At 47.5% G+C, this 25,103-nt stretch overlaps 16 non-coding genes across 16 annotated transcripts; all 16 read left to right on the top strand.

The window, feature by feature from the left end:
- The first annotated feature begins 25 nt into the window (after positions 1 to 25).
- LOC141228899 (U2 spliceosomal RNA) lies at positions 26 to 216 on the top strand. Its single transcript, XR_012295694.1, has one exon. It is a non-coding gene; the product is annotated as a U2 spliceosomal RNA (small nuclear RNA).
- A 1,114-nt stretch (positions 217 to 1,330) lies between these two features.
- LOC141228303 (U2 spliceosomal RNA) lies at positions 1,331 to 1,521 on the top strand. Its single transcript, XR_012295218.1, has one exon. It is a non-coding gene; the product is annotated as a U2 spliceosomal RNA (small nuclear RNA).
- Positions 1,522 to 2,636: 1,115 nt separating this feature from the next.
- On the top strand, positions 2,637 to 2,827 carry LOC141228898 (U2 spliceosomal RNA). The gene has a single exon (XR_012295693.1). It is a non-coding gene; the product is annotated as a U2 spliceosomal RNA (small nuclear RNA).
- A 1,115-nt stretch (positions 2,828 to 3,942) lies between these two features.
- LOC141228897 (U2 spliceosomal RNA) lies at positions 3,943 to 4,133 on the top strand. Its single transcript, XR_012295692.1, has one exon. It is a non-coding gene; the product is annotated as a U2 spliceosomal RNA (small nuclear RNA).
- Positions 4,134 to 5,248: 1,115 nt separating this feature from the next.
- On the top strand, positions 5,249 to 5,439 carry LOC141228166 (U2 spliceosomal RNA). Its single transcript, XR_012295087.1, has one exon. It is a non-coding gene; the product is annotated as a U2 spliceosomal RNA (small nuclear RNA).
- A 1,115-nt stretch (positions 5,440 to 6,554) lies between these two features.
- Positions 6,555 to 6,745, top strand: LOC141228896 (U2 spliceosomal RNA). The gene has a single exon (XR_012295691.1). It is a non-coding gene; the product is annotated as a U2 spliceosomal RNA (small nuclear RNA).
- A 1,115-nt stretch (positions 6,746 to 7,860) lies between these two features.
- On the top strand, positions 7,861 to 8,051 carry LOC141228895 (U2 spliceosomal RNA). The gene has a single exon (XR_012295690.1). It is a non-coding gene; the product is annotated as a U2 spliceosomal RNA (small nuclear RNA).
- Positions 8,052 to 9,166: 1,115 nt separating this feature from the next.
- Positions 9,167 to 9,357, top strand: LOC141228894 (U2 spliceosomal RNA). Its single transcript, XR_012295689.1, has one exon. It is a non-coding gene; the product is annotated as a U2 spliceosomal RNA (small nuclear RNA).
- A 1,116-nt stretch (positions 9,358 to 10,473) lies between these two features.
- On the top strand, positions 10,474 to 10,664 carry LOC141228893 (U2 spliceosomal RNA). The gene has a single exon (XR_012295688.1). It is a non-coding gene; the product is annotated as a U2 spliceosomal RNA (small nuclear RNA).
- A 1,118-nt stretch (positions 10,665 to 11,782) lies between these two features.
- LOC141228891 (U2 spliceosomal RNA) lies at positions 11,783 to 11,973 on the top strand. The gene has a single exon (XR_012295687.1). It is a non-coding gene; the product is annotated as a U2 spliceosomal RNA (small nuclear RNA).
- Positions 11,974 to 18,116: 6,143 nt separating this feature from the next.
- Positions 18,117 to 18,307, top strand: LOC141228889 (U2 spliceosomal RNA). Its single transcript, XR_012295685.1, has one exon. It is a non-coding gene; the product is annotated as a U2 spliceosomal RNA (small nuclear RNA).
- Positions 18,308 to 19,425: 1,118 nt separating this feature from the next.
- Positions 19,426 to 19,616, top strand: LOC141228888 (U2 spliceosomal RNA). The gene has a single exon (XR_012295684.1). It is a non-coding gene; the product is annotated as a U2 spliceosomal RNA (small nuclear RNA).
- A 1,115-nt stretch (positions 19,617 to 20,731) lies between these two features.
- LOC141228290 (U2 spliceosomal RNA) lies at positions 20,732 to 20,922 on the top strand. Its single transcript, XR_012295205.1, has one exon. It is a non-coding gene; the product is annotated as a U2 spliceosomal RNA (small nuclear RNA).
- Positions 20,923 to 22,037: 1,115 nt separating this feature from the next.
- On the top strand, positions 22,038 to 22,228 carry LOC141228887 (U2 spliceosomal RNA). The gene has a single exon (XR_012295683.1). It is a non-coding gene; the product is annotated as a U2 spliceosomal RNA (small nuclear RNA).
- A 1,112-nt stretch (positions 22,229 to 23,340) lies between these two features.
- Positions 23,341 to 23,531, top strand: LOC141228886 (U2 spliceosomal RNA). Its single transcript, XR_012295682.1, has one exon. It is a non-coding gene; the product is annotated as a U2 spliceosomal RNA (small nuclear RNA).
- A 1,118-nt stretch (positions 23,532 to 24,649) lies between these two features.
- On the top strand, positions 24,650 to 24,840 carry LOC141228885 (U2 spliceosomal RNA). Its single transcript, XR_012295681.1, has one exon. It is a non-coding gene; the product is annotated as a U2 spliceosomal RNA (small nuclear RNA).
- The last annotated feature ends 263 nt before the right edge of the window (positions 24,841 to 25,103 follow it).

Genomic DNA, 25,103 nt, shown 5'->3' with positions numbered 1-25,103 from the left:
CCGTAGTTTGAAACCAATTCTGGTTATCGCTTCTCGGCCTTTTGGCTAAGATCAAGTGTAGTATCTGTTCTTATCAGTTTAATATCTGATACGTCCCCTATCTGGGGACCATATATTAAATGGATTTTTAGAACAGGGAGATGGAAAAAGAGCTTGCTCTGTCCACTCCACGCATTGACCTGGTATTGCAGTATCTCCAGGACCGGTGCACCCCTTCTTTAATGCAGTTTCTAAAATCAGAAAGAATTGAATTCAATGTTTTTTGTTCATTTTGCTTGTTTGTCGGATTTTGGGATGGACTCTTTGGCTTTGCTTTTCTTCTCCTCATTGGATTTTTCATGTTCAAAGTTGCAGAAGCCAGATTACAAGCTCATTTTGGTTCAACTTCAGCAACTGTGCATTGCATTGCCATGTAATGTGATGCAATGCTATCTTTCTAGCTCTCCCTTTTTACTTCCTTTTGGATAAACAGACATATTAGGCAAGCATTTTGGAGCTTTCACCTAAATAACTACAGGTGGTGAGATAAGCTGCACAATATAATTGACCTTTCAGTATATTGTTGCACACACACCATCTATTTAGCAAATGCCCTTGTTATCAACAGCAGCCTTTTAAACTCACCTGAGCTAACAGGTATGTGCGCTGGTTACTCTGCTGCGCTTAAAATTTCTTTTTTGGTTTGCTACAATGCCTTTTCTGAAACGTTGTCTCCTTCTGCTGGAACACTGACTTCTTTCATTTAATGCCTGCAGACTATAAAAGAGAACCCAACCCAAAAAGTTTGGTTGATTAGTCTGTGGCATTCTGTTAAACTGTTGCTTATGGCGGTCTCTGTGAGCTTCTCAGCGACATTCAGCCAGCCAGGTATCCTGCCTGCAGTAGATGGAATGTGGCAATGGAACGCTGGCTGCGCGTGTCATAATAGGCTCTGAGCCTTTATATACCTGTGCACAGCAGCAGCCACCTTCAGTCTGCTGCTGGACAGCCAGCAGCAGCAGCAGCAGGAGAGGTATGTAATCAGGAGCCCTCCTGCTAAGGGTAGACAGCTGCTTGTTCCACCCCACCCCCGCCTTAATTGGTTCTCCTCCCTTCCAACGGTGTTGAGGCGGGTGGGAACAGCAGGGGGTGAAGGTGCTGTGTTTAAAGAGGTGGAGTTATGCAGATCTAAAACGCGTGGATTGCAGCAGCAGCAAGCCGAAAAGTGCAGGCATGTAAGGGATCTAGAGGTTGACAACATGTCTTCTTAACGGGAGTCCAGGAGCTCATCTCCACAAATGGACTTTTCAGGATCCTTGGGTGGCTCCGTAGTTTGAAACCAATTCTGGTTATCGCTTCTCGGCCTTTTGGCTAAGATCAAGTGTAGTATCTGTTCTTATCAGTTTAATATCTGATACGTCCCCTATCTGGGGACCATATATTAAATGGATTTTTAGAACAGGGAGATGGAAAAAGAGCTTGCTCTGTCCACTCCACGCATTGACCTGGTATTGCAGTATCTCCAGGCCCGGTTCACCCCTTCTTTAATGCAGTTTCTAAAATCAGAAAGAATTGAATTCAATGTTTTTTGTTCATTTTGCTTGTTTGTCGGATTTTGGGATGGACTCTTTGGCTTTGCTTTTCTTTTCCTCATTGGATTTTTCATGTTCAAAGTTGCAGAAGCCAGATTACAAGCTCATTTTGGTTCAACTTCAGCAACTGTGCATTGCATTGCCATGTAATGTGATGCAATGCTATCTTTCTAGCTCTCCCTTTTTACTTCCTTTTGGATAAACAGACATATTAGGCAAGCATTTTGGAGCTTTCACCTAAATAACTACAGGTGGTGAGATAAGCTGCACAATATAATTGACCTTTCAGTATATTGTTGCACACACACCATCTATTTAGCAAATGCCCTTGTTATCAACAGCAGCCTTTTAAACTCACCTGAGCTAACAGGTATGTGCGCTGGTTACTCTGCTGCGCTTAAAATTTCTTTTTTGGTTTGCTACAATGCATTTTCTGAAACGTTGTCTCCTTCTGCTGGAACACTGACTTCTTTCATTTAATGCCTGCAGACTATAAAAGAGAACCCAACCCAAAAAGTTTGGTTGATTATTCTGTGGCATTCTGTTAAACTGTTGCTTATGGCGGTCTCTGTGAGCTTCTCAGCGACATTCAGCCAGCCAGGTATCCTGCCTGCAGTAGATGGAATGTGGCAATGGAACGCTGGCTGCGCATGTCATAATAGGCTCTGAGCCTTTATATACCTGTGCACAGCAGCAGCCACCTTCAGTCTGCTGCTGGACAGCCAGCAGCAGCAGCAGCAGGAGAGGTATGTAATCAGGAGCCCTCCTGCTAAGGGTAGACAGCTGCTCGTTCCACCCCACCCCCCGCCTTAATTGGTTCTCCTCCCTTCCAACGGTGTTGAGGCGGGTGGGAACAGCAGGGGGTGAAGGTGCTGTGTTTAAAGAGGTGGAGTTATGCAGATCTAAAACGCGTGGATTGCAGCAGCAGCAAGCCGAAAAGTGCAGGCATGTAAGGGATCTAGAGGTTGACAACATGTCTTCTTAACGGGAGTCCAGGAGCTCATCTCCACAAATGGACTTTTCAGGATCCTTGGGTGGCTCCGTAGTTTGAAACCAATTCTGGTTATCGCTTCTCGGCCTTTTGGCTAAGATCAAGTGTAGTATCTGTTCTTATCAGTTTAATATCTGATACGTCCCCTATCTGGGGACCATATATTAAATGGATTTTTAGAACAGGGAGATGGAAAAAGAGCTTGCTCTGTCCACTCCACGCATTGACCTGGTATTGCAGTATCTCCAGGACCGGTGCACCCCTTCTTTAATGCAGTTTCTAAAATCAGAAAGAATTGAATTCAATGTTTTTTGTTCATTTTGCTTGTTTGTCGGATTTTGGGATGGACTCTTTGGCTTTGCTTTTCTTCTCCTCATTGGATTTTTCATGTTCAAAGTTGCAGAAGCCAGATTACAAGCTCATTTTGGTTCAACTTCAGCAACTGTGCATTGCATTGCCATGTAATGTGATGCAATGCTATCTTTCTAGCTCTCCCTTTTTACGTCCTTTTGGATAAACAGACATATTAGGCAAGCATTTTGGAGCTTTCACCTAAATAACTACAGGTGGTGAGATAAGCCGCACAATATAATTGACCTTTCAGTATATTGTTGCACACACACCATCTATTTAGCAAATGCCCTTGTTATCAACAGCAGCCTTTTAAACTCACCTGAGCTAACAGGTATGTGCGCTGGTTACTCTGCTGCGCTTAAAATTTCTTTTTTGGTTTGCTACAATGCCTTTTCTGAAACGTTGTCTCCTTCTGCTGGAACACTGACTTCTTTCATTTAATGCCTGCAGACTATAAAAGAGAACCCAACCCAAAAAGTTTGGTTGATTAGTCTGTGGCATTCTGTTAAACTGTTGCTTATGGCGGTCTCTGTGAGCTTCTCAGCGACATTCAGCCAGCCAGGTATCCTGCCTGCAGTAGATGGAATGTGGCAATGGAACGCTGGCTGCGCGTGTCATAATAGGCTCTGAGCCTTTATATACCTGTGCACAGCAGCAGCCACCTTCAGTCTGCTGCTGGACAGCCAGCAGCAGCAGCAGCAGGAGAGGTATGTAATCAGGAGCCCTCCTGCTAAGGGTAGACAGCTGCTTGTTCCACCCCACCCCCCGCCTTAATTGGTTCTCCTCCCTTCCAACGGTGTTGAGGCGGGTGGGAACAGCAGGGGGTGAAGGTGCTGTGTTTAAAGAGGTGGAGTTATGCAGATCTAAAACGCGTGGATTGCAGCAGCAGCAAGCCGAAAAGTGCAGGCATGTAAGGGATCTAGAGGTTGACAACATGTCTTCTTAACGGGAGTCCAGGAGCTCATCTCCACAAATGGACTTTTCAGGATCCTTGGGTGGCTCCGTAGTTTGAAACCAATTCTGGTTATCGCTTCTCGGCCTTTTGGCTAAGATCAAGTGTAGTATCTGTTCTTATCAGTTTAATATCTGATACGTCCCCTATCTGGGGACCATATATTAAATGGATTTTTAGAACAGGGAGATGGAAAAAGAGCTTGCTCTGTCCACTCCACGCATTGACCTGGTATTGCAGTATCTCCAGGACCGGTGCACCCCTTCTTTAATGCAGTTTCTAAAATCAGAAAGAATTGAATTCAATGTTTTTTGTTCATTTTGCTTGTTTGTCGGATTTTGGGATGGACTCTTTGGCTTTGCTTTTCTTCTCCTCATTGGATTTTTCATGTTCAAAGTTGCAGAAGCCAGATTACAAGCTCATTTTGGTTCAACTTCAGCAACTGTGCATTGCATTGCCATGTAATGTGATGCAATGCTATCTTTCTAGCTCTCCCTTTTTACTTCCTTTTGGATAAACAGACATATTAGGCAAGCATTTTGGAGCTTTCACCTAAATAACTACAGGTGGTGAGATAAGCTGCACAATATAATTGACCTTTCAGTATATTGTTGCACACACACCATCTATTTAGCAAATGCCCTTGTTATCAACAGCAGCCTTTTAAACTCACCTGAGCTAACAGGTATGTGCGCTGGTTACTCTGCTGCGCTTAAAATTTCTTTTTTGGTTTGCTACAATGCCTTTTCTGAAACGTTGTCTCCTTCTGCTGGAACACTGACTTCTTTCATTTAATGCCTGCAGACTATAAAAGAGAACCCAACCCAAAAAGTTTGGTTGATTAGTCTGTGGCATTCTGTTAAACTGTTGCTTATGGCGGTCTCTGTGAGCTTCTCAGCGACATTCAGCCAGCCAGGTATCCTGCCTGCAGTAGATGGAATGTGGCAATGGAACGCTGGCTGCGCGTGTCATAATAGGCTCTGAGCCTTTATATACCTGTGCACAGCAGCAGCCACCTTCAGTCTGCTGCTGGACAGCCAGCAGCAGCAGCAGCAGGAGAGGTATGTAATCAGGAGCCCTCCTGCTAAGGGTAGACAGCTGCTCGTTCCACCCCACCCCCCGCCTTAATTGGTTCTCCTCCCTTCCAACGGTGTTGAGGCGGGTGGGAACAGCAGGGGGTGAAGGTGCTGTGTTTAAAGAGGTGGAGTTATGCAGATCTAAAACGCGTGGATTGCAGCAGCAGCAAGCCGAAAAGTGCAGGCATGTAAGGGATCTAGAGGTTGACAACATGTCTTCTTAACGGGAATCCAGGAGCTCATCTCCACAAATGGACTTTTCAGGATCCTTGGGTGGCTCCGTAGTTTGAAACCAATTCTGGTTATCGCTTCTCGGCCTTTTGGCTAAGATCAAGTGTAGTATCTGTTCTTATCAGTTTAATATCTGATACGTCCCCTATCTGGGGACCATATATTAAATGGATTTTTAGATCAGGGAGATGGAAAAAGAGCTTGCTCTGTCCACTCCACGCATTGACCTGGTATTGCAGTATCTCCAGGACCGGTGCACCCCTTCTTTAATGCAGTTTCTAAAATCAGAAAGAATTGAATTCAATGTTTTTTGTTCATTTTGCTTGTTTGTCGGATTTTGGGATGGACTCTTTGGCTTTGCTTTTCTTCTCCTCATTGGATTTTTCATGTTCAAAGTTGCAGAAGCCAGATTACAAGCTCATTTTGGTTCAACTTCAGCAACTGTGCATTGCATTGCCATGTAATGTGATGCAATGCTATCTTTCTAGCTCTCCCTTTTTACTTCCTTTTGGATAAACAGACATATTAGGCAAGCATTTTGGAGCTTTCACCTAAATAACTACAGGTGGTGAGATAAGCTGCACAATATAATTGACCTTTCAGTATATTGTTGCACACACACCATCTATTTAGCAAATGCCCTTGTTATCAACAGCAGCCTTTTAAACTCACCTGAGCTAACAGGTATGTGCGCTGGTTACTCTGCTGCGCTTAAAATTTCTTTTTTGGTTTGCTACAATGCCTTTTCTGAAACGTTGTCTCCTTCTTCTGGAACACTGATTTCTTTCATTTAATGCCTGCAGACTATAAAAGAGAACCCAACCCAAAAAGTTTGGTTGATTAGTCTGTGGCATTCTGTTAAACTGTTGCTTATGGCGGTCTCTGTGAGCTTCTCAGCGACATTCAGCCAGCCAGGTATCCTGCCTGCAGTAGATGGAATGTGGCAATGGAACGCTGGCTGCGCGTGTCATAATAGGCTCTGAGCCTTTATATACCTGTGCACAGCAGCAGCCACCTTCAGTCTGCTGCTGGACAGCCAGCAGCAGCAGCAGCAGGAGAGGTATGTAATCAGGAGCCCTCCTGCTAAGGGTAGACAGCTGCTCGTTCCACCCCACCCCCCGCCTTAATTGGTTCTCCTCCCTTCCAACGGTGTTGAGGCGGGTGGGAACAGCAGGGGGTGAAGGTGCTGTGTTTAAAGAGGTGGAGTTATGCAGATCTAAAACGCGTGGATTGCAGCAGCAGCAAGCCGAAAAGTGCAGGCATGTAAGGGATCTAGAGGTTGACAACATGTCTTCTTAACGGGAGTCCAGGAGCTCATCTCCACAAATGGACTTTTCAGGATCCTTGGGTGGCTCCGTAGTTTGAAACCAATTCTGGTTATCGCTTCTCGGCCTTTTGGCTAAGATCAAGTGTAGTATCTGTTCTTATCAGTTTAATATCTGATACGTCCCCTATCTGGGGACCATATATTAAATGGATTTTTAGAACAGGGAGATGGAAAAAGAGCTTGCTCTGTCCACTCCACGCATTGACCTGGTATTGCAGTATCTCCAGGACCGGTGCACCCCTTCTTTAATGCAGTTTCTAAAATCAGAAAGAATTGAATTCAATGTTTTTTGTTCATTTTGCTTGTTTGTCGGATTTTGGGATGGACTCTTTGGCTTTGCTTTTCTTCTCCTCATTGGATTTTTCATGTTCAAAGTTGCAGAAGCCAGATTACAAGCTCATTTTGGTTCAACTTCAGCAACTGTGCATTGCATTGCCATGTAATGTGATGCAATGCTATCTTTCTAGCTCTCCCTTTTTACTTCCTTTTGGATAAACAGACATATTAGGCAAGCATTTTGGAGCTTTCACCTAAATAACTACAGGTGGTGAGATAAGCTGCACAATATAATTGACCTTTCAGTATATTGTTGCACACACACCATCTATTTAGCAAATGCCCTTGTTATCAACAGCAGCCTTTTAAACTCACCTGAGCTAACAGGTATGTGCGCTGGTTACTCTGCTGCGCTTAAAATTTCTTTTTTGGTTTGCTACAATGCCTTTTCTGAAACGTTGTCTCCTTCTGCTGGAACACTGACTTCTTTCATTTAATGCCTGCAGACTATAAAAGAGAACCCAACCCAAAAAGTTTGGTTGATTAGTCTGTGGCATTCTGTTAAACTGTTGCTTATGGCGGTCTCTGTGAGCTTCTCAGCGACATTCAGCCAGCCAGGTATCCTGCCTGCAGTAGATGGAATGTGGCAATGGAACGCTGGCTGCGCGTGTCATAATAGGCTCTGAGCCTTTATATACCTGTGCACAGCAGCAGCCACCTTCAGTCTGCTGCTGGACAGCCAGCAGCAGCAGCAGCAGGAGAGGTATGTAATCAGGAGCCCTCCTGCTAAGGGTAGACAGCTGCTCGTTCCACCCCACCCCCCGCCTTAATTGGTTCTCCTCCCTTCCAACGGTGTTGAGGCGGGTGGGAACAGCAGGGGGTGAAGGTGCTGTGTTTAAAGAGGTGGAGTTATGCAGATCTAAAACGCGTGGATTGCAGCAGCAGCAAGCCGAAAAGTGCAGGCATGTAAGGGATCTAGAGGTTGACAACATGTCTTCTTAACGGGAGTCCAGGAGCTCATCTCCACAAATGGACTTTTCAGGATCCTTGGGTGGCTCCGTAGTTTGAAACCAATTCTGGTTATCGCTTCTCGGCCTTTTGGCTAAGATCAAGTGTAGTATCTGTTCTTATCAGTTTAATATCTGATACGTCCCCTATCTGGGGACCATATATTAAATGGATTTTTAGAACAGGGAGATGGAAAAAGAGCTTGCTCTGTCCACTCCACGCATTGACCTGGTATTGCAGTATCTCCAGGACCGGTGCACCCCTTCTTTAATGCAGTTTCTAAAATCAGAAAGAATTGAATTCAATGTTTTTTGTTCATTTTGCTTGTTTGTCGGATTTTGGGATGGACTCTTTGGCTTTGCTTTTCTTCTCCTCATTGGATTTTTCATGTTCAAAGTTGCAGAAGCCAGATTACAAGCTCATTTTGGTTCAACTTCAGCAACTGTGCATTGCATTGCCATGTAATGTGATGCAATGCTATCTTTCTAGCTCTCCCTTTTTACTTCCTTTTGGATAAACAGACATATTAGGCAAGCATTTTGGAGCTTTCACCTAAATAACTACAGGTGGTGAGATAAGCTGCACAATATAATTGACCTTTCAGTATATTGTTGCACACACACCATCCATTTAGCAAATGCCCTTGTTATCAACAGCAGCCTTTTAAACTCACCTGAGCTAACAGGTATGTGCGCTGGTTACTCTGCTGCGCTTAAAATTTCTTTTTTGGTTTGCTACAATGCCTTTTCTGAAACGTTGTCTCCTTCTGCTGGAACACTGACTTCTTTCATTTAATGCCTGCAGACTATAAAAGAGAACCCAACCCAAAAAGTTTGGTTGATTAGTCTGTGGCATTCTGTTAAACTGTTGCTTATGGCGGTCTCTGTGAGCTTCTCAGCGACATTCAGCCAGCCAGGTATCCTGCCTGCAGTAGATGGAATGTGGCAATGGAACGCTGGCTGCGCGTGTCATAATAGGCTCTGAGCCTTTATATACCTGTGCACAGCAGCAGCCACCTTCAGTCTGCTGCTGGACAGCCAGCAGCAGCAGCAGCAGGAGAGGTATGTAATCAGGAGCCCTCCTGCTAAGGGTAGACAGCTGCTCGTTCCACCCCACCCCCCGCCTTAATTGGTTCTCCTCCCTTCCAACGGTGTTGAGGCGGGTGGGAACAGCAGGGGGTGAAGGTGCTGTGTTTAAAGAGGTGGAGTTATGCAGATCTAAAACGCGTGGATTGCAGCAGCAGCAAGCCGAAAAGTGCAGGCATGTAAGGGATCTAGAGGTTGACAACATGTCTTCTTAACGGGAGTCCAGGAGCTCATCTCCACAAATGGACTTTTCAGGATCCTTGGGTGGCTCCGTAGTTTGAAACCAATTCTGGTTATCGCTTCTCGGCCTTTTGGCTAAGATCAAGTGTAGTATCTGTTCTTATCAGTTTAATATCTGATACGTCCCCTATCTGGGGACCATATATTAAATGGATTTTTAGAACAGGGAGATGGAAAAAGAGCTTGCTCTGTCCACTCCACGCATTGACCTGGTATTGCAGTATCTCCAGGACCGGTGCACCCCTTCTTTAATGCAGTTTCTAAAAACAAGAAAGAATTGAATTCAATGTTTTTTGTTCATTTTGCTTGTTTGTCGGATTTTGGGATGGACTCTTTGGCTTTGCTTTTCTTCTCCTCATTGGATTTTTCATGTTCAAAGTTGCAGAAGCCAGATTACAAGCTCATTTTGGTTCAACTTCAGCAACTGTGCATTGCATTGCCATGTAATGTGATGCAATGCTATCTTTCTAGCTCTCCCTTTTTACTTCCTTTTGGATAAACAGACATATTAGGCAAGCATTTTGGAGCTTTCACCTAAATAACTACAGGTGGTGAGATAAGCTGCACAATATAATTGACCTTTCAGTATATTGTTGCACACACACCATCTATTTAGCAAATGCCCTTGTTATCAACAGCAGCCTTTTAAACTCACCTGAGCTAACAGGTATGTGCGCTGGTTACTCTGCTGCGCTTAAAATTTCTTTTTTGGTTTGCTACAATGCCTTTTCTGAAACGTTGTCTCCTTCTGCTGGAACACTGACTTCTTTCATTTAATGCCTGCAGACTATAAAAGAGAACCCAACCCAAAAAGTTTGGTTGATTAGTCTGTGGCATTCTGTTAAACTGTTGCTTATGGCGGTCTCTGTGAGCTTCTCAGCGACATTCAGCCAGCCAGGTATCCTGCCTGCAGTAGATGGAATGTGGCAATGGAACGCTGGCTGCGCGTGTCATAATAGGCTCTGAGCCTTTATATACCTGTGCACAGCAGCAGCCACCTTCAGTCTGCTGCTGGACAGCCAGCAGCAGCAGCAGCAGGAGAGGTATGTAATCAGGAGCCCTCCTGCTAAGGGTAGACAGCTGCTCGTTCCACCCCACCCCCCGCCTTAATTGGTTCTCCTCCCTTCCAACGGTGTTGAGGCGGGTGGGAACAGCAGGGGGTGAAGGTGCTGTGTTTAAAGAGGTGGAGTTATGCAGATCTAAAACGCGTGGATTGCAGCAGCAGCAAGCCGAAAAGTGCAGGCATGTAAGGGATCTAGAGGTTGACAACATGTCTTCTTAACGGGAGTCCAGGAGCTCATCTCCACAAATGGACTTTTCAGGATCCTTGGGTGGCTCCGTAGTTTGAAACCAATTCTGGTTATCGCTTCTCGGCCTTTTGGCTAAGATCAAGTGTAGTATCTGTTCTTATCAGTTTAATATCTGATACGTCCCCTATCTGGGGACCATATATTAAATGGATTTTTAGAACAGGGAGATGGAAAAAGAGCTTGCTCTGTCCACTCCACGCATTGACCTGGTATTGCAGTATCTCCAGGACCGGTGCACCCCTTCTTTAATGCAGTTTCTAAAATCAGAAAGAATTGAATTCAATGTTTTTTGTTCATTTTGCTTGTTTGTCGGATTTTGGGATGGACTCTTTGGCTTTGCTTTTCTTCTCCTCATTGGATTTTTCATGTTCAAAGTTGCAGAAGCCAGATTACAAGCTCATTTTGGTTCAACTTCAGCAACTGTGCATTGCATTGCCATGTAATGTGATGCAATGCTATCTTTCTAGCTCTCCCTTTTTACTTCCTTTTGGATAAACAGACATATTAGGCAAGCATTTTGGAGCTTTCACCTAAATAACTACAGGTGGTGAGATAAGCTGCACAATATAATTGACCTTTCAGTATATTGTTGCACACACACCATCTATTTAGCAAATGCCCTTGTTATCAACAGCAGCCTTTTAAACTCACCTGAGCTAACAGGTATGTGCGCTGGTTACTCTGCTGCGCTTAAAATTTCTTTTTTGGTTTGCTACAATGCCTTTTCTGAAACGTTGTCTCCTTCTGCTGGAACACTGACTTCTTTCATTTAATGCCTGCAGACTATAAAAGAGAACCCAACCCAAAAAGTTTGGTTGATTAGTCTGTGGCATTCTGTTAAACTGTTGCTTATGGCGGTCTCTGTGAGCTTCTCAGCGACATTCAGCCAGCCAGGTATCCTGCCTGCAGTAGATGGAATGTGGCAATGGAACGCTGGCTGCGCGTGTCATAATAGGCTCTGAGCCTTTATATACCTGTGCACAGCAGCAGCCACCTTCAGTCTGCTGCTGGACAGCCAGCAGCAGCAGCAGCAGCAGGAGAGGTATGTAATCAGGAGCCCTCCTGCTAAGGGTAGACAGCTGCTCGTTCCACCCCACCCCCCGCCTTAATTGGTTCTCCTCCCTTCCAACGGTGTTGAGGCGGGTGGGAACAGCAGGGGGTGAAGGTGCTGTGTTTAAAGAGGTGGAGTTATGCAGATCTAAAACGCGTGGATTGCAGCAGCAGCAAGCCGAAAAGTGCAGGCATGTAAGGGATCTAGAGGTTGACAACATGTCTTCTTAACGGGAGTCCAGGAGCTCATCTCCACAAATGGACTTTTCAGGATCCTTGGGTGGCTCCGTAGTTTGAAACCAATTCTGGTTATCGCTTCTCGGCCTTTTGGCTAAGATCAAGTGTAGTATCTGTTCTTATCAGTTTAATATCTGATACGTCCCCTATCTGGGGACCATATATTAAATGGATTTTTAGAACAGGGAGATGGAAAAAGAGCTTGCTCTGTCCACTCCACGCATTGACCTGGTATTGCAGTATCTCCAGGACCGGTGCACCCCTTCTTTAATGCAGTTTCTAAAATCAGAAAGAATTGAATTCAATGTTTTTTGTTCATTTTGCTTGTTTGTCGGATTTTGGGATGGACTCTTTGGCTTTGCTTTTCTTCTCCTCATTGGATTTTTCATGTTCAAAGTTGCAGAAGCCAGATTACAAGCTCATTTTGGTTCAACTTCAGCAACTGTGCATTGCATTGCCATGTAATGTGATGCAATGCTATTGTAGCACCCTGAGGATTCGGCTGCTACAGGGGTATTGCACCTCAACCCAGAGGTGTGATATTCCACTCCCGGGTAAGGATGGAGTGTGGAACTGAGCTCGGTAGGCTGCATGCACTACACACATCCCATTTCCGGGGAACAGGCCGACGGTACTCCCACTTAGAAATGTGCAGGTACGACCGAGTCTGTTCCTGGCTGGAGTGGGAGGGGGGTGGTACATCCCATGTAGTGTAGGGGCAGATAGGGGGAGCAGCCTGGGTAAAGATAGGAGCTCATTGGGTGCTGGTCACCTGAGCTCACACATAGAGGGTGTATATAAGGTGGGCACCAACAAAGAACAGGGTCAGATGCAGAGAACAAGTCAGTTGGAGACAGCAAGACAGCTGCAGAGGAGCAGACAGCAAGCAGAGAGGAAGTCAGCCTGCAGCAAGGGAGAAAAGAGAGAGACCCAGAGGAACAGAAGAGAGGACTCTAAGATCCCAACTAAAATCCCCGGGTGAAGAGTCGGCATCAGGGTACCGGAACCCAAGCTGGTGGGGGTAAAAACATTCCCCAGCCAGAGACCGGAGACCGTGGGCAGCGTTTGCCACGGTCACCCACCACATCCACCCCGAAGGCACACCACATGAAGGGTCAGGGAACCCAGGGCCAAGGGTGTCCCAACAGAAGGCCCGAGGGAGCTGGACCTAGGTGGATCACTGGTGGGGACGGCCAGAGAACGGGACAGAAGGAGAGCTCAGGGCCACGCTCCGGACTTGTTTGGGGGTTGGCTGGATCCAGGACCTGGTGGACGCAGCACGGCTCGGGTGGTCACTCGAAGCTGGAGTGACCAGTACAACATCTGCAGTAAGTAAACACCCTTAACTGCACAACCCGACTCTGTCTTCACTGCCGTCTGCACTGCACCACCACAACCCCCATCCTCTGCACCTGTCCCCTCTGAGGCTATACCCCTCCCGTTGGGGGTTATACCATCACAAGCTGCACCTACACCATCAGCCTCAGCGGACCCTGCTGCAGCGGCGGCCATAGTGACCGCAATACAACGGGTGGCGTAGTCGACATTAAGAACTTATTAACATCTGTAGGACTGCCACATACAACTGAGTTTGACACCCTGGGCACGGACCGGGTCATAGCCACTCGGAGACTACAACCCCCATCTGATCCGGCTCCGGATATTCCCATAAAGAATATGGCCCAGGGGGCGCGTCAACTTTGGCGTAGTCGGCAGGATTACGTGCCCGCAACACCCGGGTACTGCGTGCCTGAAGAAAAGTGCAAGTTTACCTCAGAAAGAAGTCTCCCGCCGGTTCCGGAGGGTCCACGCCATCGGACCCCATCACAGGTCGTTTCCCGCCGATTGTCCGCCATTTCCAGCTTGTTCCCGCCATCTGCAGGGTTTCCCGCCACTGGGCGACGCTTCCCGCCAAATCCGAAGATTTCCCGCCTTGGAAGAGCAGCGGACGCCATTATTGGCGTGCCAAAGGAGGGCAAGAGGCCGCCTCCCATCGTGGGCCAGGACAGAAAATGGCGCCAAAAGTGGAAACCGCCCCCACCAACAGAGACTGTGATGCTAGAGGTGTCTGTCAGCGTGAAAGAACCGCCCCTGGAGCTGACAGTCACCCAGTGGCCCCGGGACCGCCCTCGAAGTGGGAGGAGACGAAAGAAAAGAACGAAGATGGGTACCGCCTGGAGCAGTCTGGAGCGAGCGCACCCGGAGGCAAGAAGTCTAACGAGGAGTAGCGGAGAAGCTTACCCGGATATGGAGAGAAAGCAGAACAGCACCGGCCCGCAGGCCAGGAGTCTGCTAAAGACCGAGGAAGGAGAGCAGAGCAGCACCGGCCCGCTGGCCAGGAGCCTGCTGGAGGAAGAGCAGAGCAGCACCGACCCGTTGGTCAGGAGCCTGCTAGACACCACGACCCCACTAGGCCTAGTGGAGGTCCTTGCACAGCTCCCCCGAGACCGGGAGTGTGCACAGACTGCCCTGGAGGGCCTCGCACGGAGGATGGCCCGGGTACAGCGCGAGATATTGGCGGAATGGAGCCGAGAGATGGCCCAGCAAACCAAGGCCCGGAGCACGCCAGCCAAGATGAGGAGACAGACCGCCTCTGAGGATGGCGCGGGAGGACCCAAGGTCGGAGACGGCGCCGAGAAGGGAGCCGAACGCATGGAGGCAGGTAAAGGGGACGCCTATACCCTAAGCCGTGAAACCGCCCACCTGCCCCAGCTCCCCGTCGCAGAGCCCGAAAGTCCCCCTGCTGTGCCCGTAGCCGCCATGTCACCGCTGTGGACTAGGCCCCGACCGGAAGCCGCCGCAGCGACCCCTGTGACGTCACGCGCCTCGACCCGGAGCGTGACAAAGCAGGAAATACCACCAGCCTGGTCGCAAGGCCTAGTACCCCCGGGCGCCGCATCACCAACAGCGCCCCCTACCTCCGCGGAGCCTCCGGCCTGGTCGCAAGGCCAGGTAGCCCAGGGCGCCGCCGTATTAACGGTGCCCTTCACCTTCCAGGTGCCCCAGGCCTGGCCGCAAGGCCTGGGCAACCCGGGCGCCACCACCACCGCGCCCGCGCCCGTAAAACCAAGGGTGCCGCGTCTGGGAGAGGACTTGTTTGCCCAGCACACGTGGCCGGACGGGCAGCCTTTCATCTGGCCCCAGAAGTATTACGAACTGGAGCACCAGAGGAGGGTTGGGGCCATGTGTGCACCCCTGATTCCGGCTCCGAAGCCCGTAATAAGGATCTCGCCCCCGCTAGCGGAAGCGCAGTTTGAGTGGGACCCCACCGGAGAAGACCTAATGGGGTTCACTCAGGAAACCCGGGCAGCTGCAGCGGAGCGTGCTGAGTGTTGCCGACAGCAGCTCGAGGAGTTCGCAAGGGAGCGGAGAGAGAGGCGGGTCCGAGAACAACAGGCCCAAATAAGGAGCGCCGAGCAGAAGAGCCGGACCAGGAGGGACCCCCGTGCAGCGCACAGTCCCCGTACCACCGGGACTGTAATAAAGTTCAACCAGCAGCATGGGTGGGGCTTCATTAGAGACAACAACACCCCCGGCGACGTCTTTGTCACGCGCAGAGACGTGGAGTCCCATCTGCCGGAGGGGCACAGAGGTCGTGACCTCTACATCGGAGACGAGGTCACCTTCACCCGGCACAAGTGTGCCAAAGGACCTTACGCCCTCCACGTACACCGCCTGACGGAGGAGGAGTTGCGGTGCGAGGAGGAGGAGCAAGAGGACCCGGACGGGTCTGAAGTTACAACCAGCTATAAGCAAAGAGCAGGAGGAAGACGCCGTTGAGTGCGGCAGAGCAGTGATGTAAATAGTTACCCGACCGGGTATCAAAGAGACTGTTGCAACATATATATAGTCCCCGTTGGGACCAGCTGAGTGCAACATATATATAGTCCCCGTTGGGACCAGCTGAGTGAACTGTTTACCCGTTAACCCCTTAATCCCACAGGCTGAGGACTGTGAGCAGCCATTCCCTTCCCTCTACCTGGCCGAGGACTGAGAGCGGCCAACTTCCCTGTATATAGTTGCGCTTCCTAAAGCGCCCCCTACCGGTTTTAGAGGAAAAACCATTTTTCTAAGAGACTGTCGCACTTTTCCCGGACACACGTTGCACAGTGTCCGGAGGAGGAACCTGAAACAAGAGACGACGAGAATGTTTATATGAAAAGTTTTATATATATATAATGTTTTATATGTTTTATTATGTTTATATGAAAAGAAAAAAATTGTATGTTTTGGTGTTGTTTTATGTCTTACAGCCCGAGGACGTGCTGTGATTTACCAGGGGGGAATGTAGCACCCTGAGGATTCGGCTGCTACAGGGGTATTGCACCTCAACCCAGAGGTGTGATATTCCACTCCCGGGTAAGGATGGAGTGTGGAACTGAGCTCGGTAGGCTGCATGCACTACACACATCCCATTTCCGGGGAACAGGCCGACGGTACTCCCACTTAGAAATGTGCAGGTACGACCGAGTCTGTTCCTGGCTGGAGTGGGAGGGGGGTGGTACATCCCATGTAGTGTAGGGGCAGATAGGGGGAGCAGCCTGGGTAAAGATAGGAGCTCATTGGGTGCTGGTCACCTGAGCTCACACATAGAGGGTGTATATAAGGTGGGCACCAACAAAGAACAGGGTCAGATGCAGAGAACAAGTGAGTTGGAGACAGCAAGACAGCTGCAGAGGAGCAGACAGCAAGCAGAGAGGAAGTCAGCCTGCAGCAAGGGAGAAAAGAGAGAGACCCAGAGGAACAGAAGAGAGGACTCTAAGATCCCAACTAAAATCCCCGGGTGAAGAGTCGGCATCAGGGTACCGGAACCCAAGCTGGTGGGGGTAAAAACATTCCCCAGCCAGAGACCGGAGACCGTGGGCAGCGTTTGCCACGGTCACCCACCACATCCACCCCGAAGGCACACCACATGAAGGGTCAGGGAACCCAGGGCCAAGGGTGTCCCAACAGAAGGCCCGAGGGAGCTGGACCTAGGTGGATCACTGGTGGGGACGGCCAGAGAACGGGACAGAAGGAGAGCTCAGGGCCACGCTCCGGACTTGTTTGGGGGTTGGCTGGATCCAGGACCTGGTGGACGCAGCACGGCTCGGGTGGTCACTCGAAGCTGGAGTGACCAGTACAACATCTGCAGTAAGTAAACACCCTTAACTGCACAACCCGACTCTGTCTTCACTGCCGTCTGCACTGCACCACCACAACCCCCATCCTCTGCACCTGTCCCCTCTGAGGCTATTCCCCTCCCGTTGGGGGTTATACCATCACAAGCTGCACCTACACCATCAGCCTCAGCGGACCCTGCTGCAGCGGCGGCCATAGTGACCGCAATACAACGGGTGGCGTAGTCGACATTAAGAACTTATTAACATCTGTAGGACTGCCACATACAACTGAGTTTGACACCCTGGGCACGGACCGGGTCATAGCCACTCGGAGACTACAACCCCCATCTGATCCGGCTCCGGATATTCCCATAAAGAATATGGCCCAGGGGGCGCGTCACTATCTTTCTAGCTCTCCCTTTTTACTTCCTTTTGGATAAACAGACATATTAGGCAAGCATTTTGGAGCTTTCACCTAAATAACTACAGGTGGTGAGATAAGCTGCACAATATAATTGACCTTTCAGTATATTGTTGCACACACACCATCTATTTAGCAAATGCCCTTGTTATCAACAGCAGCCTTTTAAACTCACCTGAGCTAACAGGTATGTGCGCTGGTTACTCTGCTGCGCTTAAAATTTCTTTTTTGGTTTGCTACAATGCCTTTTCTGAAACGTTGTCTCCTTCTGCTGGAACACTGACTTCTTTCATTTAATGCCTGCAGACTATAAAAGAGAACCCAACCCAAAAAGTTTGGTTGATTAGTCTGTGGCATTCTGTTAAACTGTTGCTTATGGCGGTCTCTGTGAGCTTCTCAGCGACATTCAGCCAGCCAGGTATCCTGCCTGCAGTAGATGGAATGTGGCAATGGAACGCTGGCTGCGCGTGTCATAATAGGCTCTGAGCCTTTATATACCTGTGCACAGCAGCAGCCACCTTCAGTCTGCTGCTGGACAGCCAGCAGCAGCAGCAGCAGCAGGAGAGGTATGTAATCAGGAGCCCTCCTGCTAAGGGTAGACAGCTGCTCGTTCCACCCCACCCCCCGCCTTAATTGGTTCTCCTCCCTTCCAACGGTGTTGAGGCGGGTGGGAACAGCAGGGGGTGAAGGTGCTGTGTTTAAAGAGTTGGAGTTATGCAGATCTAAAACGCGTGGATTGCAGCAGCAGCAAGCCGAAAAGTGCAGGCATGTAAGGGATCTATAGGTTGACAACATGTCTTCTTAACGGGAGTCCAGGAGCTCATCTCCACAAATGGACTTTTCAGGATCCTTGGGTGGCTCCGTAGTTTGAAACCAATTCTGGTTATCGCTTCTCGGCCTTTTGGCTAAGATCAAGTGTAGTATCTGTTCTTATCAGTTTAATATCTGATACGTCCCCTATCTGGGGACCATATATTAAATGGATTTTTAGAACAGGGAGATGGAAAAAGAGCTTGCTCTGTCCACTCCACGCATTGACCTGGTATTGCAGTATCTCCAGGACCGGTGCACCCCTTCTTTAATGCAGTTTCTAAAATCAGAAAGAATTGAATTCAATGTTTTTTGTTCATTTTGCTTGTTTGTCGGATTTTGGGATGGACTCTTTGGCTTTGCTTTTCTTCTCCTCATTGGATTTTTCATGTTCAAAGTTGCAGAAGCCAGATTACAAGCTCATTTTGGTTCAACTTCAGCAACTGTGCATTGCATTGCCATGTAATGTGATGCAATGCTATCTTTCTAGCTCTCCCTTTTTACTTCCTTTTGGATAAACAGACATATTAGGCAAGCATTTTGGAGCTTTCACCTAAATAACTACAGGTGGTGAGATAAGCTGCACAATATAATTGACCTTTCAGTATATTGTTGCACACACACCATCTATTTAGCAAATGCCCTTGTTATCAACAGCAGCCTTTTAAACTCACCTGAGCTAACAGGTATGTGCGCTGGTTACTCTGCTGCGCTTAAAATTTCTTTTTTGGTTTGCTACAATGCCTTTTCTGAAACGTTGTCTCCTTCTGCTGGAACACTGACTTCTTTCATTTAATGCCTGCAGACTATAAAAGAGAACCCAACCCAAAAAGTTTGGTTGATTAGTCTGTGGCATTCTGTTAAACTGTTGCTTATGGCGGTCTCTGTGAGCTTCTCAGCGACATTCAGCCAGCCAGGTATCCTGCCTGCAGTAGATGGAATGTGGCAATGGAACGCTGGCTGCGCGTGTCATAATAGGCTCTGAGCCTTTATATACCTGTGCACAGCAGCAGCCACCTTCAGTCTGCTGCTGGACAGCCAGCAGCAGCAGCAGCAGCAGGAGAGGTATGTAATCAGGAGCCCTCCTGCTAAGGGTAGACAGCTGCTCGTTCCACCCCACCCCCCGCCTTAATTGGTTCTCCTCCCTTCCAACGGTGTTGAGGCGGGTGGGAACAGCAGGGGGTGAAGGTGCTGTGTTTAAAGAGTTGGAGTTATGCAGATCTAAAACGCGTGGATTGCAGCAGCAGCAAGCCGAAAAGTGCAGGCATGTAAGGGATCTATAGGTTGACAACATGTCTTCTTAACGGGAGTCCAGGAGCTCATCTCCACAAATGGACTTTTCAGGATCCTTGGGTGGCTCCGTAGTTTGAAACCAATTCTGGTTATCGCTTCTCGGCCTTTTGGCTAAGATCAAGTGTAGTATCTGTTCTTATCAGTTTAATATCTGATACGTCCCCTATCTGGGGACCATATATTAAATGGATTTTTAGAACAGGGAGATGGAAAAAGAGCTTGCTCTGTCCACTCCACGCATTGACCTGGTATTGCAGTATCTCCAGGACCGGTGCACCCCTTCTTTAATGCAGTTTCTAAAATCAGAAAGAATTGAATTCAATGTTTTTTGTTCATTTTGCTTGTTTGTCGGATTTTGGGATGGACTCTTTGGCTTTGCTTTTCTTCTCCTCATTGGATTTTTCATGTTCAAAGTTGCAGAAGCCAGATTACAAGCTCATTTTGGTTCAACTTCAGCAACTGTGCATTGCATTGCCATGTAATGTGATGCAATGCTATCTTTCTAGCTCTCCCTTTTTACTTCCTTTTGGATAAACAGACATATTAGGCAAGCATTTTGGAGCTTTCACCTAAATAACTACAGGTGGTGAGATAAGCTGCACAATATAATTGACCTTTCAGTATATTGTTGCACACACACCATCTATTTAGCAAATGCCCTTGTTATCAACAGCAGCCTTTTAAACTCACCTGAGCTAACAGGTATGTGCGCTGGTTACTCTGCTGCGCTTAAAATTTCTTTTTTGGTTTGCTACAATGCCTTTTCTGAAACGTTGTCTCCTTCTGCTGGAACACTGACTTCTTTCATTTAATGCCTGCAGACTATAAAAGAGAACCCAACCCAAAAAGTTTGGTTGATTAGTCTGTGGCATTCTGTTAAACTGTTGCTTATGGCGGTCTCTGTGAGCTTCTCAGCGACATTCAGCCAGCCAGGTATCCTGCCTGCAGTAGATGGAATGTGGCAATGGAACGCTGGCTGCGCGTGTCATAATAGGCTCTGAGCCTTTATATACCTGTGCACAGCAGCAGCCACCTTCAGTCTGCTGCTGGACAGCCAGCAGCAGCAGCAGCAGGAGAGGTATGTAATCAGGAGCCCTCCTGCTAAGGGTAGACAGCTGCTCGTTCCACCCCACCCCCCGCCTTAATTGGTTCTCCTCCCTTCCAACGGTGTTGAGGCGGGTGGGAACAGCAGGGGGTGAAGGTGCTGTGTTTAAAGAGGTGGAGTTATGCAGATCTAAAACGCGTGGATTGCAGCAGCAGCAAGCCGAAAAGTGCAGGCATGTAAGGGATCTAGAGGTTGACAACATGTCTTCTTAACGGGAGTCCAGGAGCTCATCTCCACAAATGGACTTTTCAGGATCCTTGTGTGGCTCCGTAGTTTGAAACCAATTCTGGTTATCGCTTCTCGGCCTTTTGGCTAAGATCAAGTGTAGTATCTGTTCTTATCAGTTTAATATCTGATACGTCCCCTATCTGGTGACCATATATTAAATGGATTTTTAGAACAGGGAGATGGAAAAAGAGCTTGCTCTGTCCACTCCACGCATTGACCTGGTATTGCAGTATCTCCAGGACCGGTGCACCCCTTCTTTAATGCAGTTTCTAAAATCAGAAAGAATTGAATTCAATGTTTTTTGTTCATTTTGCTTGTTTGTCGGATTTTGGGATGGACTCTTTGGCTTTGCTTTTCTTCTCCTCATTGGATTTTTCATGTTCAAAGTTGCAGAAGCCAGATTACAAGCTCATTTTGGTTCAACTTCAGCAACTGTGCATTGCATTGCCATGTAATGTGATGCAATGCTATCTTTCTAGCTCTCCCTTTTTACTTCCTTTTGGATAAACAGACATATTAGGCAAGCATTTTGGAGCTTTCACCTAAATAACTACAGGTGGTGAGATAAGCTGCACAATATAATTGACCTTTCAGTATATTGTTGCACACACACCATCTATTTAGCAAATGCCCTTGTTATCAACAGCAGCCTTTTAAACTCACCTGAGCTAACAGGTATGTGCGCTGGTTACTCTGCTGCGCTTAAAATTTCTTTTTTGGTTTGCTACAATGCCTTTTCTGAAACGTTGTCTCCTTCTGCTGGAACACTGACTTCTTTCATTTAATGCCTGCAGACTATAAAAGAGAACCCAACCCAAAAAGTTTGGTTGATTAGTCTGTGGCATTCTGTTAAACTGTTGCTTATGGCGGTCTCTGTGAGCTTCTCAGCGACATTCAGCCAGCCAGGTATCCTGCCTGCAGTAGATGGAATGTGGCAATGGAACGCTGGCTGCGCGTGTCATAATAGGCTCTGAGCCTTTATATACCTGTGCACAGCAGCAGCCACCTTCAGTCTGCTGCTGGACAGCCAGCAGCAGCAGCAGCAGGAGAGGTATGTAATCAGGAGCCCTCCTGCTAAGGGTAGACAGCTGCTCGTTCTACCCCACCCCCCGCCTTAATTGGTTCTCCTCCCTTCCAACGGTGTTGAGGCGGGTGGGAACAGCAGGGGGTGAAGGTGCTGTGTTTAAAGAGGTGGAGTTATGCAGATCTAAAACGCGTGGATTGCAGCAGCAGCAAGCCGAAAAGTGCAGGCATGTAAGGGATCTAGAGGTTGACAACATGTCTTCTTAACGGGAGTCCAGGAGCTCATCTCCACAAATGGACTTTTCAGGATCCTTGGGTGGCTCCGTAGTTTGAAACCAATTCTGGTTATCGCTTCTCGGCCTTTTGGCTAAGATCAAGTGTAGTATCTGTTCTTATCAGTTTAATATCTGATACGTCCCCTATCTGGGGACCATATATTAAATGGATTTTTAGAACAGGGAGATGGAAAAAGAGCTTGCTCTGTCCACTCCACGCATTGACCTGGTATTGCAGTATCTCCAGGACCGGTGCACCCCTTCTTTAATGCAGTTTCTAAAATCAGAAAGAATTGAATTCAATGTTTTTTGTTAATTTTGCTTGTTTGTCGGATTTTGGGATGGACTCTTTGGCTTTGCTTTTCTTCTCCTCATTGGATTTTTCATGTTCAAAGTTGCAGAAGCCAGATTACAAGCTCATTTTGGTTCAACTTCAGCAACTGTGCATTGCATTGCCATGTAATGTGATGCAATGCTATCTTTCTAGCTCTCCCTTTTTACTTCCTTTTGGATAAACAGACATATTAGGCAAGCATTTTGGAGCTTTCACCTAAATAACTACAGGTGGTGAGATAAGCTGCACAATATAATTGACCTTTCAGTATATTGTTGCACACACACCATCTATTTAGCAAATGCCCTTGTTATCAACAGCAGCCTTTTAAACTCACCTGAGCTAACAGGTATGTGCGCTGGTTACTCTGCTGCGCTTAAAATTTCTTTTTTGGTTTGCTACAATGCCTTTTCTGAAACGTTGTCTCCTTCTGCTGGAACACTGACTTCTTTCATTTAATGCCTGCAGACTATAAAAGAGAACCCAACCCAAAAAGTTTGGTTGATTAGTCTGTGGCATTCTGTTAAACTGTTGCTTATGGCGGTCTCTGTGAGCTTCTCAGCGACATTCAGCCAGCCAGGTATCCTGCCTGCAGTAGATGGAATGTGGCAATGGAACGCTGGCTGCGCGTGTCATAATAGGCTCTGAGCCTTTATATACCTGTGCACAGCAGCAGCCACCTTCAGTCTGCTGCTGGACAGCCAGCAGCAGCAGCAGGAGAGGTATGTAATCAGGAGCCCTCCTGCTAAGGGTAGACAGCTGCTCGTTCCACCCCACCCCCCGCCTTAATTGGTTCTCCTCCCTTCCAACGGTGTTGAGGCGGGTGGGAACAGCAGGGGGTGAAGGTGCTGTGTTTAAAGAGGTGGAGTTATGCAGATCTAAAACGCGTGGATTGCAGCAGCAGCAAGCCGAAAAGTGCAGGCATGTAAGGGATCTAGAGGTTGACAACATGTCTTCTTAACGGGAGTCCAGGAGCTCATCTCCACAAATGGACTTTTCAGGATCCTTGGGTGGCTCCGTAGTTTGAAACCAATTCTGGTTATCGCTTCTCGGCCTTTTGGCTAAGATCAAGTGTAGTATCTGTTCTTATCAGTTTAATATCTGATACGTCCCCTATCTGGGGACCATATATTAAATGGATTTTTAGAACAGGGAGATGGAAAAAGAGCTTGCTCTGTCCACTCCACGCATTGACCTGGTATTGCAGTATCTCCAGGACCGGTGCACCCCTTCTTTAATGCAGTTTCTAAAATCAGAAAGAATTGAATTCAATGTTTTTTGTTCATTTTGCTTGTTTGTCGGATTTTGGGATGGACTCTTTGGCTTTGCTTTTCTTCTCCTCATTGGATTTTTCATGTTCAAAGTTGCAGAAGCCAGATTACAAGCTCATTTTGGTTCAACTTCAGCAACTGTGCATTGCATTGCCATGTAATGTGATGCAATGCTATCTTTCTAGCTCTCCCTTTTTACTTCCTTTTGGATAAACAGACATATTAGGCAAGCATTTTGGAGCTTTCACCTAAATAACTACAGGTGGTGAGATAAGCTGCACAATATAATTGACCTTTCAGTATATTGTTGCACACACACCATCTATTTAGCAAATGCCCTTGTTATCAACAGCAGCCTTTTAAACTCACCTGAGCTAACAGGTATGTGCGCTGGTTACTCTGCTGCGCTTAAAATTTCTTTTTTGGTTTGCTACAATGCCTTTTCTGAAACGTTGTCTCCTTCTGCTGGAACACTGACTTCTTTCATTTAATGCCTGCAGACTATAAAAGAGAACCCAACCCAAAAAGTTTGGTTGATTAGTCTGTGGCATTCTGTTAAACTGTTGCTTATGGCGGTCTCTGTGAGCTTCTCAGCGACATTCAGCCAGCCAGGTATCCTGCCTGCAGTAGATGGAATGTGGCAATGGAACGCTGGCTGCGCGTGTCATAATAGGCTCTGAGCCTTTATATACCTGTGCACAGCAGCAGCCACCTTCAGTCTGCTGCTGGACAGCCAGCAGCAGCAGCAGCAGCAGGAGAGGTATGTAATCAGGAGCCCTCCTGCTAAGGGTAGACAGCTGCTCGTTCCACCCCACCCCCCGCCTTAATTGGTTCTCCTCCCTTCCAACGGTGTTGAGGCGGGTGGGAACAGCTGGGGGTGAAGGTGCTGTGTTTAAAGAGGTGGAGTTATGCAGATCTAAAACGCGTGGATTGCAGCAGCAGCAAGCCGAAAAGTGCAGGCATGTAAGGGATCTAGAGGTTGACAACATGTCTTCTTAACGGGAGTCCAGGAGCTCATCTCCACAAATGGACTTTTCAGGATCCTTGGGTGGCTCCGTAGTTTGAAACCAATTCTGGTTATCGCTTCTCGGCCTTTTGGCTAAGATCAAGTGTAGTATCTGTTCTTATCAGTTTAATATCTGATACGTCCCCTATCTGGGGACCATATATTAAATGGATTTTTAGAACAGGGAGATGGAAAAAGAGCTTGCTCTGTCCACTCCACGCATTGACCTGGTATTGCAGTATCTCCAGGACCGGTGCACCCCTTCTTTAATGCAGTTTCTAAAATCAGAAAGAATTGAATTCAATGTTTTTTGTTCATTTTGCTTGTTTGTCGGATTTTGGGATGGACTCTTTGGCTTTGCTTTTCTTCTCCTCATTGGATTTTTCATGTTCAAAGTTGCAGAAGCCAGATTACAAGCTCATTTTGGTTCAACTTCAGCAACTGTGCATTGCATTGCCATGTAATGTGATGCAATGCTATCTTTCTAGCTCTCCCTTTTTACTTCCTTTTGGATAAACAGACATATT

Source organism: Phyllobates terribilis, unplaced genomic scaffold (genome assembly GCF_046119375.1).
Source record: "Phyllobates terribilis strain yellow unplaced genomic scaffold, ASM4611937v1 Scaffold_437__1_contigs__length_1545540, whole genome shotgun sequence".
Classification (NCBI taxonomy): domain Eukaryota; kingdom Metazoa; phylum Chordata; class Amphibia; order Anura; family Dendrobatidae; genus Phyllobates; species Phyllobates terribilis.
This window is presented reverse-complemented; position numbering and strand designations above follow the sequence as displayed.